Below are 12373 nucleotides of genomic sequence, written 5' to 3'. Positions count from 1 at the left end.
TCTCTTAATTGTCCCATGTATCCTCCAAGCTGGTCAGAGAAGCTGTGACTCAAATCCTAGAGTTAAGAACCTGGCACTTGTTATTAATGGAGAAGACAAAATTTTTGCTCCCTCACTTTGGGCATACACACAAAATTATGTTAATTTATTTCTCTAAACCCAGTTAAATTTGACTACATCCTCACTCATGGGGATGGCAAGAATTTGCATCCTCTTCCCTCTCTCTCAGGCCACCTTGGACCTCTAAACAGGGAAGTGGTCTCTTGTTATCAATTTTTTTTTTTGAGATGGAGTCTCTCTCTCTCACCCAGACTGGAGTACAGTGGTGCAATCTCAGCTCACTGCAACCTCCACCTCCTGGGTTCAAGTAATTCTCCTGTCTCAGCCCCCCGAGTAGCTGGGACTACAGGCACGCCCCACCACACCCAGCTGACTTTTATCTTTTTAGTAGAGACTGGCTTTCACTGTATTATCCGGGCTGGTCTCAAACTCCTGACCTCAGGTGATCCGTCCACCTCAGCCTCCCAAAGTGCTGGGATTACAGGCATGAGACACCGCACCCAGCCTCTTGTCATCAATCTAATAGAGTTGCCACTAAGGTGCTTGGGGCAAAAGGACTGGCCATTCATTTTGAGGCCAGACTCCAACCCTCTTGACTGAACTCCAGGATCCTTTGCTGTGCCTAAGACACATATCTTAGTTTTTGTTTTTTTTTTTTTTGAGTCGGAGTCTCTGTCTGTTGCCCAGGCTGGAGTGCAATGACGGATCTCGGCTCACTGCAGCCTCCGCCTCCCGGGTTCAAGCAATTCTCCTGCCTCAGCCTCCTGAGTAGCTGGGATCACAGGCAGCTGCAACCACACCTGGCTAATTTTTTGTATTTTTAGTAGAGACGGGGTTTCACCATGTTGACCAGGCTGGTCTTGAACTCCTGACCTCAGGTGATCCACTCCACTTGGAATCCCAAAGTGCTGGGATTACAGGCGTGAGCCACTGCACCTATGTGTCTAAATTCTAAGACACATATCTTAGAATTTAGCTCCCAACTCACAGGCCATGCACTGGCCCATCAGGTTGCCTGCCCACACTTGAGGCACTCAGCAGGCATAGGGTCTCATGTCATCTGCCCATCATGTGGAGATGTTCTCTCTTCCTTCTTTTGGGGGTGCTATCACCCTTCTCCATCCCTTCCTACCTCCCCCATTTACAAACCTCAGAGCACCTCTCCTCTCTTTAAGAGTTCAGCTCTTTCCAAAATAAAGCTCCTTCAGTCTGTATAAGAGAAGCAAGTGTTACCCCAGGTATTCAGCTCTCCAAATCCTGCTGACCCACTGAAATAACAAAAAGAAAAGTATTTCTGCTGCTTCTTTCTTCTCCGGCAAGGACAGCAAAACACAAGGCAAAGGCCCATAAACCAGGCTGCCATGTTTCTCTTTTCAGAAAGAGTCTTCGAAAAGTATTAAACTCAAGCTGAAAATGGACGCACTCTAAATTCTTTAATCACAACTACACGTTAGGGCTGGTCAGCAAACCAACACTTTGCAAAAGATTCTTTGATTCATAGCCACTTATGCCTAGTGTTCCATTTTTGGAATGCCATGTAACTGAACAATGGGACATAATAAAAATTTTCTCTCTTCAAATTCTTGTTTCTTGAATTTTTCTAGGTAATATATATGAATTTCACGCAAAAATTCAAAAATTTGCAACCTCAGGCATAAACGGGTTAAACCTTTGCAAGTAGCTGCCTGAATTCTCAGTGTAGAATCGGCTACTCTTTGGGGAACAGACCATTGTGAAGTTTTGACTGGCAAAGCTTTGTATCTGTCAATTCCAAGGATAACCACTGGTGAAACAGGAAATCTATTTCTTTTATGTTTTCATTTCCAGGTAACTTAAGTTCCAATTTTATTTTATTCATCAAGTTTTACCATGACGTATTTCTTTTCTTTCTTTTTTTTTTTTAACTTCAAGTTCTGAGACACATGTGCAGAACTTGAGGGTTTGTTACATAGGTATAATGTGCCATGGTGATTTGCTGAACCTATTAACCCATCATCTAGGTTTTAAGCCCCGCATGCATTAGGTATTTGTCCTAATGCTCTCCCTCCCCTTGCCCCTCAGCCCCTGACAGGCCCTGGTGTGTGATGTTCCCCTCCCTGTGTCCATGTGTTCTCATTATTAAACTCCCACTTATGAGTGAGAACATGCGGTGTTTATTTTTCTGTTCCTGTGTTAGTTTGCTGAGAATCATGGCTTCCAGCTTCATCCACGTCTCTGCAAAGGACATGAACTCATTCTTTTTTATGGCTGCATAGTATTCCATGGCATATATGTGCCACATTTTCTTTATCCAGTCTATCATTGATGAGCATTTGGGTTGGTTCTAAGTCTTTGCTATTGTAAATAGTGCTGCAATAAACATATATGTGCATGCGTCTTTGTAGTAGAATGATGTATAAACCTTTGGGTATATACCAAGTAATGGGTTTGCTGGGTCAAATGGGATTTCTGGTTCTAGATCCTTGAGGAATTGCCACACTGTCTTCCACAAGGGTTGAACTAGTTTACACTCCCACCAACAGTGTAAAAGCGTTCCTGTTTCACCACAGCCTTGCCAGCACCTGTTGTTTCCTGACTTTTTAATAATCGCCATGCTAACTGGCATGAGATGGTATCTCATTGTGGTTTTGATTTGCATTTCTCTGATGACCAGTGATGACGAGCTTTTTTTCATATGTTTGTTGGCCACATAAATGTCTTCTTTTGAGAAGTGTCTGTTCATATCCTTTGCCCACTTTCTGATGGGCTTGTTTGTTTTTTTCTTGTAAATTTGTTTAAGTTCCTTGTAGATTCTGGATATTGGACCTTTGTCAGATGGGTAGATTGCAAAAATTTTCTCCCATTCTGTAGGTTGCCTGTTCACTCTGATGATAGTTTCTTTTGCTGTGCAGAAGCTCTTTAGTTTGATTAGATCCCATTTGTCAATTTTGTTGCAATTGCTTTTGGTGTTTTAGTCATCAAGACCTATTTCTGTTAGTACTTCAAATTCTTCAAATACAGCTTTTCTTCCCACAATTCCTATTTATTCCCAGTCCAGGCCCCCAAGCACAAAAGGTTTTGGGAGGGGTAAAGAGATCTTGTGCCAGATACTAGTTCTGGTTGTGGGGATACAGTGAAAACATGGCACATACATACCATGGAATACTATGCAGCCTTAAAAAAAGAATGACATCATATCCTTTGCAGGGACATGGATGGAGCTGTAGGCCATTATCCTTAGCAAGCTAACACAGGAGGAAACCAAATTCTGCATGTTCTCATTTATAAATGGGAGTTAAACGACGAGAACAGATGGACACATAGAGGGGAACAACACACGATGGGGCTTGTCACAGGGTAGAGGGTGAGAGGAGGGAGAGGATCTGGAAAAATAACTAATGGGTAATAGGCTTAATACCTCAATGACAAAATAATTTATACAACAAACCTCCATGACGCTTGTTTACCTATGCAACAAACCTGCACGTGTACCCCTGAACTTAAATATGATTTTTTTAAAAAGCCCCAAAAGGTTTATGCTTATTCAGCCAGACCCTGTTCTAAGTGCTTTACATATATTAACTCATTTAATCCTCATAACAGCCCTACAAGGTAGGCAATATTATTGTCCCCATTTCGTAGATGAGTGTTCTCAACTGAGGCACAGAGAGGTTAAGAAACTTGCCTAAGCTTGCACAGCTAGTAGGTGGCCCAGGCAAGATTCAAGCCCAGGCAGAATGGCTTCAGTCTGTGCCCTTCACACACGGCTGTGAATCCTGATGGTGGCTAAGTGTTAAGAAAAAAATAAACAGGATGGTAACACATTAAGTACCTGGCAGAAACCATTCCCCGTGTGCTGGTCACCGAAGCTTATCTAAGAGGCAGCATTTGAGCTAGAACCTGAAAGACGACCAGGAACCAGCTACCCAAAAAGTGGGGTAGGGAGCACGGCCTGGCCTTCCAGGCAGGGGAAGCAGGAAATGTGAATAATATGTGATGAAGACAAAGAGGATGTGGCAGGAGCAGTGAGTAGCCACCCGCAGTCCTTAAGCAGAGCAGTGATGTGATCCGAGCTCTTTCTCCAGCCTGGGCTGCTGGGTGATCTGTGGTTGCGTGACCACCTGGAACATATGGAGCCCCGGAAGAAGGTTCTGTAGCTGGAGGGTAGGGGGTGACATGATTTCGGGTGGGGCCGGGTGGCAAAAGATAAGACCGGATGGCCAGGGGGGCCTGGTACTCAGGACCTTATAGCCATCTGAAGGAATATGGACTTTTTGTCCCTAAAGCCAGGGAAGCCCTGAACAGGTTTTAAACGGAAGTTATGGGATCAGATCTGGGATTTAGGAGAATCGCTCCAGCTGGAGTGGAGAATGCATCTGAGAGAGATAAGATCAGCACCCATTCACAGAGCTGCTGGAGACATCCTGGTGAAAGATGATGTGCCCTGAGCATGCCTGGGGACAGCAGTTGCTCACTCAGCTCCAGGCACTGTTGGGATAAGGGGCTGCCCTCATGACTTTTCAAGGGGTAGTTATGAGGACAGGCTCCGTGATCAGGTGAGGAATGAGAGAAACGAGGGAGGGAAATGAGCCCTCTATCCCTGTTTCTGGCTTTGGGGAGGAGGGAGCCTGCTGTTTCCTAAGAGAGGGAGCCTGGAGGCAGGATTGGCCAGTGAGGCAAGTTCAGTTTAGGACATACAGAAGATGTCAGTGGCCAAGGCGGAAAGCAGTAGGTGTAGATGTGGGTAGAATTCAACAAGTCATCTAAGGATGGAAACAAAATATTGGAAGAGAAATGTATGTCTGAGGTGGGTGCGGTGGCTCATGCCTGTAATCCCAGCACTTTGGCCAGGCAAGCGGATCACCTGAGGTCAGGAGTTCAAGACCAGCCTGGCCAACATGGCGAAACCCAGCCTCTACTAAAAAATACTAAAAAATTAGCCGGTCCTGGTTGGTGCCTGTGATCCCAGTTACTCGGGAGGCTGAGGCAGAATAATCGCTTGAACCCAGGAAGAGAGGCTGCAGTGAGCCAAGATTGTGCCACTGCACTACAATCTGAGTGACAGAGACAGACTCTGTCTCAAAAAAAGAAAAAAAAAATGTTGTAGGTCTGAACATTTCCTCATTGTCCATTACTAGGTGTTGTAGTCAAAACAAATCAGGACTAGAACTGGTCTGCATGCAAAGAAACAATATGCCCTCTGAGGACCTCAGAACACAAGGAGATGGGCTCCAATTGCATTATCAAAAAATGGGGCTTTGCACTGGAATAAGCCTCACACACTTTAGAGAGGTACCTGAGAATCCCATTCAAATCTGGCTTCAGATCATCAAGTCTCCAGTCAGCTTGAAATAACACAGGTAGTTAAGACCAGCCTAGGCAACATGACAAAATCCCATCTCTACAAAAAATACAAAAATTAGCAGGGCGTGGTGGGGTGTGCCTGTGGTCCCAGTTACTTAGGAGGCTGAGGCAGGAGGATCACTTGAGCCCAGGACGCGGAGGTTACAATGAGCCGTGATCACACCACCACACTCCAGCCTGGGTGACAGAGTGAAACTCTGTCTCTATAACAAACAAACAAACACAAAACAGGTAGTCCTTAACACCAGCGTTCGACTTTTTCTCCAATGCTAACTGTATACCCAATTCCCTTTCTATTGATGGTGAGGCCTTTTGAACTGTTAAAAATTTTTACCAGCGTTGTTTAGAAAACAACACAGGACCTGACTGGAAAAAGGTATAATTTTCAGTCAGCTGGAAGGTAGGATGCGAGCGATTTCTTTTTTATTACGAGGTTTGTAAGTCCTCAGAGCCTACCGGTCTCCTGAAAATGATGTTTCCAGAGCTACCAAGTACTAGATTAACCATGGTGGGGGGCAAACCAGTCTCTCCCCTGAAGAGTGGATGGGTGCAGGTTGGAAATTCTAGAGAAAGACTTTACCCAGAAACAAGTCGGCTTTTGCTAAGTGGAGGCTCTTGCCAGCATCCCCTTTTATTTTATCACCGTGTTTTGACAATTCATGAAAAAAAAATGTGTCTAAGAGCAAATTGAGCTCCTCAAGCAATAAACATTTAGACATACCCTGTGAATTGAGTTATTGTTCTTGGTGGGGAATCTTCCCAGAGTTTGTTTCTCTTTTTTGGAAAGAGAACGTGTCAGCCTGTTTTCCTCCCCCGGGTCTCTCGCAATGGAAGTCTCCCTCTCCTAGTCATTGTCGCGAAGCCTTGACAATAGCCTCATGCCTCGGTTATCCTGCAGCAACTTCCATTGAAGAGTTGAGGGGAGATTAAAATTCAATACAATTGGACTAGATCGAGGGGTAAGAGCTGTGCCTTCAGCCAAGGGAGCTGCTGTCTCCGGGCTCGCAGGGTAGGAGAGGGCCTCGCGCGGTGGCTTTGGGTGGGTTTTGTGGGGGAGCCAGGGGTCCCCCGCTTGGGGACCTCCGTGCTGGGCATCCCGCACGCTTTGGACGCGCGCAGCCTCACCGGGAGCGAACTTTGTCTGGCCTGCGGGTGCCGCGGAGAGGGGCTAGGAAGCCGAGCCAGCTCTGGGGGAGACTGGGGGCGTCCCTGGCTTTCTAGGGGGGCGGGGGAGCGCATTGTTGTCCAGGATCGGGCGGCGCTCGGAGGCCCCGCGGCGGGCGGTGGCGGTGGCGGCGGCGGTGGCGCGCGGTGCCCGCCTAGCACCCGACCTAGCGGCGCGCCGGGGGCTGGCTCGGGGCGCGCTGGGCGCACCATGCGGCGGGCCGGGCGCGGGCGAGGGGCGGGCCGGCGGCGGGGCTCCCTGGCGCCGGGCCAGGCTCGGCGCGAGAGGCGCGAGCGGACTATGGGCTGACGCCCAGGGCCCGCGGCGGGGGCGGCGGCGGGGACGGGGCGGGGGCGCGCCAGCTGCGGGCGCCAAGGCCGCCCAGTAGGCCAAGGGCCTGCGCCCGGGCGAATGGGACGCCTGTTCCGGGGTACCAGCCGCTTCCAGTCTGAAGTTCCTCGGCTCCCTTGGAAGCGCAAAAAATAAAAGGTAACGTGTCTTTGTTTCCCGGTCGCGGTGGCAGGGAGGCGACTGACGGCAGCCCTTCGCCTTCCGTGTTTTCACGCTGGGCCAGGGAAAGAGGACGCGCCGCTTCTTCTTTACTGGGGGCCTGGAGTCGTTTATTTCGCGTATGTTACAGTTTTTAAATGCACACCCCACGTGGGGCACATACTGTGCGTTCTTCTGCAACCCTCCCCTCGGCACACACACACATACTTTCCTTGGGCACCTCAGTCCCACGCTGTCTGAATCTACCCGGAGAGATGGGAAAGGACATGGCTTTAGGCAGAGCTGGGTGGGCTTTTTTTAAAACCATTTTTTGAAAGTGACAGGGGAGCCCTTTCCTTTGGGTGCAGGACAAGGCGTTTCAGACAAGGGTGGCGGGGGCCGGCAGCCGATCGCCGCTGCCCGGGGCTGCTAAGATGGACTGCTTTTTACATTCCAAATGGCTGCAGCAAGTTTGATGCAGAGAAAAACGGACGCTCGGAAGGGGAGGAGAACAGAAGGGAACCCCCTTTAGTACGTGCTCATTTAAAATGGGCTAAATGCAGTGCTTCTATATTGGAGGCAGCTGCTCAAATGTTGGTGCACGTTGAATTCAGAAAAGATTCCCGGTGCTGCACCGAGAAAGCTGTGTGGGCTGCCTGTGTGTAACGAACGACTTGCTGCCTTTTTCTCCAGTACCCTGTTAGCAGAGTAACTGCTCGTAGATTCAGGCGTATTCTGCGAAATTTCCAAGGGATGGCTGTGCTAATAATAGGTCTGGCGGCGGCTTCTTAATAGACATCCTCATTCTGAACGATGCAGCCATGCCAGCCCCCCGGGAAGTGCAGCTTGCTGAGAAACGAGAACCAATGCCCGCAAAGGACTCCCTGACCCCACCATGAATGGATGCGGCTCTGGCTCCCCTATGAATGGAGCATCCCAATGGAGACGCTGCTACTGCTGTTTCTGGCTTCTTTCAGTTTGAATGCTCCTCACAGATAGTGATGAAAGGGGTTGCTCTGAAAACCTAGACAGGCACATTTCTAAGTCTGAGCTGGTCAGTGGTGACAGCCTGTTCTATCGGGAATACATCTGCCTTGACCTGATTGAGGGTTCAGCTGCTGGTACCCCCCTTCCACCTCTGCATCCGTAAGTCGTCCTTTTCCACCAGCATGACTGATCTGTGGGAAAGCACCGCTCAGAGAGCCCGGGACAAACTGCTGACTTCATCCCGGGAAGCCACTGCTGACCCTGGGGAAGTACCTTAGCAGCTGGATACAGTAACCTGTCCCTTAGACTTCATGAAACTTAGCTGGGTATGCTGTCCTTCAAATGTGCAGCAAAGTGCTTTTGCATGGGGGGCAGCAGTCGGGGAGAGGAAGAAACATTTCATTGTTTTGTTTTTGGTCTTTAAATTGCATCAAACCCATTCATAGCATTAAGCCCCATTTATGTTGGAGTGTGACTTGGACAGAGCCAGAAGACCAAAGCTTCAAGTCAACAGAAATCTGGTTTGGTTCTCAAAGTGTTACTTGTCTCTTGCAACCTAGAAGGTTAGAAGATGAGCCAGTTTGTACATTGTCTTCTGTTAGATCCATTCTGTTGCAAAGGAAGTTTGGGTTTATTTAGGGCACAGCAGGAATGAGGGTCCTGTGGCAAATAGGTTTGAATCCACTTGGTCCCGAGAAGTTAAATAGCTGCAATTAATTTCATTGGAGGCAATATTTGGACATGCTTTGAAATCAACGCTATATTGTCCAGCCAGTGAATACAATGTTGCCTCCAGATAAGTTGGAAAGAAGTAATGACTGGTGTGTAAAGTTGTGTGGGCAGAAGTAATGTTTTAGGGAGAAAAAATTAAATTCTTATTCTTTCATTAAAGGGGAATTGTTTTAGTAGGAATCAGGATCAGAAAATCTCTCCACCCTCTTTTGTTCTGACCAAGTGTGATCTGCCGCTGCTATTGCTATATTGTTTTTGGCATTTGTCTTGAAATAATTTTATTAATAAGACGTTATTTATGGCACAGGTTCTCTTTGTAATTTGTAGACATTGTTATCAAGTCCCCTGATAACCTGGCAGGTGGCTGGTGCCATTAGCATGATCTTGTCATTGGGGAAACTGAGACCCCTTGAGGTTCAGCGAGTTGCTGATTTCATAATCCATGAGAACAGCATCCCAGATGTGCACAGCCCTCGATGTTATTGTCACAGCAAAGTTATAGCCTGAGGTCAAAGGGAAAGACATCCAGTGCTTGGTTCTGGAACTTGGGGAGAGAGCTCTGTGGAATAGCAGATATGCAAGAGTTGCCAAGGAAAGAGCTCTTGAGTCAACCTTAAGGAGTGGATGGAAAAAGTGGGATTGGTTTGTGATGTGAAAGAAAGGGGTATGGAAGGTTCAGAAGATCTCATATTGAGGGGACTTGCCAGGCTACCTTTGTCTTTAAGTCAGTGTTGGGTGAGACCACCATCAAAGGTCATTACTGCCTTTACTGCGTGAATATACCACTTGTATTCACATCGTTTATGCTGGTGTGTGTGTGTTTGCATCCGCACGTGCATGCAGCATGCTTGTAGTTCAATTCACGTGTCCAGCAAGCCATATACTTACCCCTCATAAGACTTGCGTTTAGCCTGACGCATCATACTGAATGAAAGTATAATGGAGCAATTTACAATCTAAAGCTTTGTTCTTAGATATTTTTGCATATTTTAAGAAAAGGAACAGTATAACTTTTGAAGAATTCCTAGTTCAATATGTCAAAATGAGAAATAGACACGCTAACAGTTAACCAGCTTATGAAGTTCTTTTAAACTACTCTCCATAGAGTATTAGAATGTCTGAGTCTGGGGTCAGCAGTAACTTCAATTCATATGTCTTATTTTTTGGATAGCACCTGATATGATAACATTTGTGACAGAATTTCTCTTTTCTGGTTTATTTGTTGTGTAAAATCTCAGCGTCTTAGAAGCAATTTCTGGGACCCCATAAGAAAGCAATAGGGTGATGATCTTCTAATGATTCTTCAGTCTAAACTCCAAAAACTACATTCCTCTTGAGCTAAAACAGGAGCTCTCTTACCTTAATAGAATCAGCAAGTAACTCAGTCCCATGTGTCCTCATGACCTCCCCAGGACACTGCATTTTTATCCGTTCACCCCACCTTACCCATTTCTGATTCTGCGCTGTCCACTTCTCTCTGGAAATGTCATGAAAGGGACAACAACAACAAAAAGATGTTGGATGTCTCTGAAAAGTTAGGCATTGATGTAAGAAAAGGAAATAAAGGGATCATCGCATCAATTGTGGTGGGTATGTAGATATTTGGATTTTTCTTCCAATAGCAAAATCAGAGTCAGAGAATCTTGGAAAAGTGGCTACTAAAAATCTGATCTTGTGGGGAAAGGCATGCTGGATTTTATCTTGAGGTGTTCATTCCAGCCATAATCAGACTGAAGTACATCAGTAGTATTTTCCAATGTTTAGTTGTTGTTTTTCCCAGAGCATTTCATCTCCAGAGTTGGTACAATAGCTCTTGGAACTTTGGGCTTCGGAGTCACGATTGCACACAAAGGCCAGACGGTTTCACTGCTCTCTTCTGCAAAAAGTTTTCCGAATCAGCATAAATCCAGCTTATCAAAAATTCTCTCCACAGCAGTTTCATTTTAGTTCCCTAAATCCATCAGCTGCCACCCTTTCCGTTGTCTCATGGAATCAGCACATCCTTCTCTTATAAGGAATAATTTAGACACACCCTTACATTGGAAGTAACCAGCTCTACCACAAGTGGCATTCTTTTAAAAATCTCTATCACTGTTCCTCTCTTACTTTTACAGAAGATGATCAGAGCTGGTGCTACTGTTTAGTACATTGTGCTAATGCTTATTTGGGGGGCTAATGAGTGTCTGTGTGTGTTCAGTTTTTTTGTTTGTTTTTTGTTTTTGTTTTGTTTTCAGATGGAGTCTTGCTCTGTCACCAGGCTGGAGTGCAGTGGTGCAATCTCGGCTCACTGCAACCTCTGCCACCCTGGTTCAAGTGATTCTTCTGCCTCAGCCTCCCAAGTAGCTGAGAATACAGGCACGTGCCACTACGCCCAGCTAATTTTTGTATTTTTAGTAGAGACGGGGTTTCACCATGTTGGCCAGTATGGTCTCGATCTCCTGACCTTGTGATCTGCCCACTTCAGCCTCCCAAAGTGCTGGGATTACAGGCGTAAGCCGCCGCACCCGGCCTCAGTTCTTAACTATATCAGTGGAAATTGGGCATTTTCTTCCCAAAGATAAACATTCTTCATGTTCCACTTGAAGATGGAAGTCACTGCTAAGAATAAAAGCCACAACTGCTGGAAAGAAATAGAGGACTATGGGGGATCAGGTTCAGGTCAGTGGCCTTATTACTACCAAAAAATCAAGAAGAAATGAGTGGTAGTCTAAGTTTGAATCAAATCAGAACCTCTCTACAGATGTACAAGCATAATTAATTCTAATTCAGAGAAGTTCCTTGTAGGCTCTAGCTTGTTAGGAAGGGCGATCTCTATCCTGTGTGATGTTTTCTGGCTTTTTGTTTTAAAGATAGAGCTCCAGCCATTCAATGATACAATACAAGAAGAAAAGTGTTGTCTGTGGTCAAGAGCATTGGTACATCCATACCCTTTGCCCCAAACTCTGACTTACATTCACATGTTCCTTTTTGCTCCTGCCTTCTTAGCAATTATTTGCCAATCCATGGCTACTGCATACGTTTTGTTTGCATGCACTTACTACATTAACTCGCTGCTCGTGTTGAGCACTCCCCGGACCCTGATTGTATAAGCAAATCGCTGAGTGAATGTATCAGACCACACTCCAACATGGATCTGTTTAGACTTCAGAAACCTGAAAAACCAGCCAAGCATGGTGGCACGTGCCTGTGTCCCAGCTACTCCAGGAGGCTAAAACGGGAGGATTGTTTGAGTCCAGGAGTTGGAGGTTACAGCGAGCTATGATTGCACCAATGCACTCCAGCCTGGGCAACAGAGGGAGACCCTGTCTCTAAAAAAATAAAAATAAAGGAAAAAAAAGAAAGAGATCTGGAAAACCCCAGGGGTCTAAAGCACAGTGTCACTTGTTAGGCCCACCTGTGTCAAAACTTTTCTTAGTCTATACTGTGGTGTGACTCCTCTTCCTCAGTTAGCAATACATTACCAACCTTAAAGTCCGGAGTCCTGGTCCTAATGCAGAATACCAAACCTTTTAATGATATTTTTCACTTCAAATTAGCCAAAGCCTCTCCCTGCACACTTGAAGCTATCACTCCACAATTTCCTGTGGGATTAGCCTG

General features: G+C 46.3%; 1 protein-coding gene across 16 annotated transcripts in view; it reads left to right on the top strand.

The window, feature by feature from the left end:
- Nucleotides 1-12373, top strand: part of FRMD4A (FERM domain containing 4A) — a 696296-nt gene that overhangs the window by 430970 nt on the left and 252953 nt on the right. For 2 of the 16 annotated variants that reach the window (XM_063727248.1, XM_024254332.3), the window contains exon 1: nucleotides 6876-7057. The exons of 10 other annotated variants lie outside the window; for them this stretch is intronic. The gene's annotated coding sequence lies outside the window, so the exon portion shown is untranslated. Of the gene's footprint in view, nucleotides 1-6173; nucleotides 6413-6875; nucleotides 7058-7082; nucleotides 8204-12373 lie in introns of those variants that run through there. 4 more of the 16 variants (XM_054521974.2, XM_024254333.3, XM_063727249.1 and 1 more) reach the window with 4 other exon arrangements.

The sequence above is a fragment of the Pongo abelii genome, chromosome 8, assembly GCF_028885655.2.
Source record: "Pongo abelii isolate AG06213 chromosome 8, NHGRI_mPonAbe1-v2.0_pri, whole genome shotgun sequence".
NCBI lineage: Eukaryota > Metazoa > Chordata > Mammalia > Primates > Hominidae > Pongo > Pongo abelii.
The sequence above is the reverse complement of the archived record's forward strand: the minus strand, read 5'-3'. Positions and strand labels throughout refer to the sequence as shown.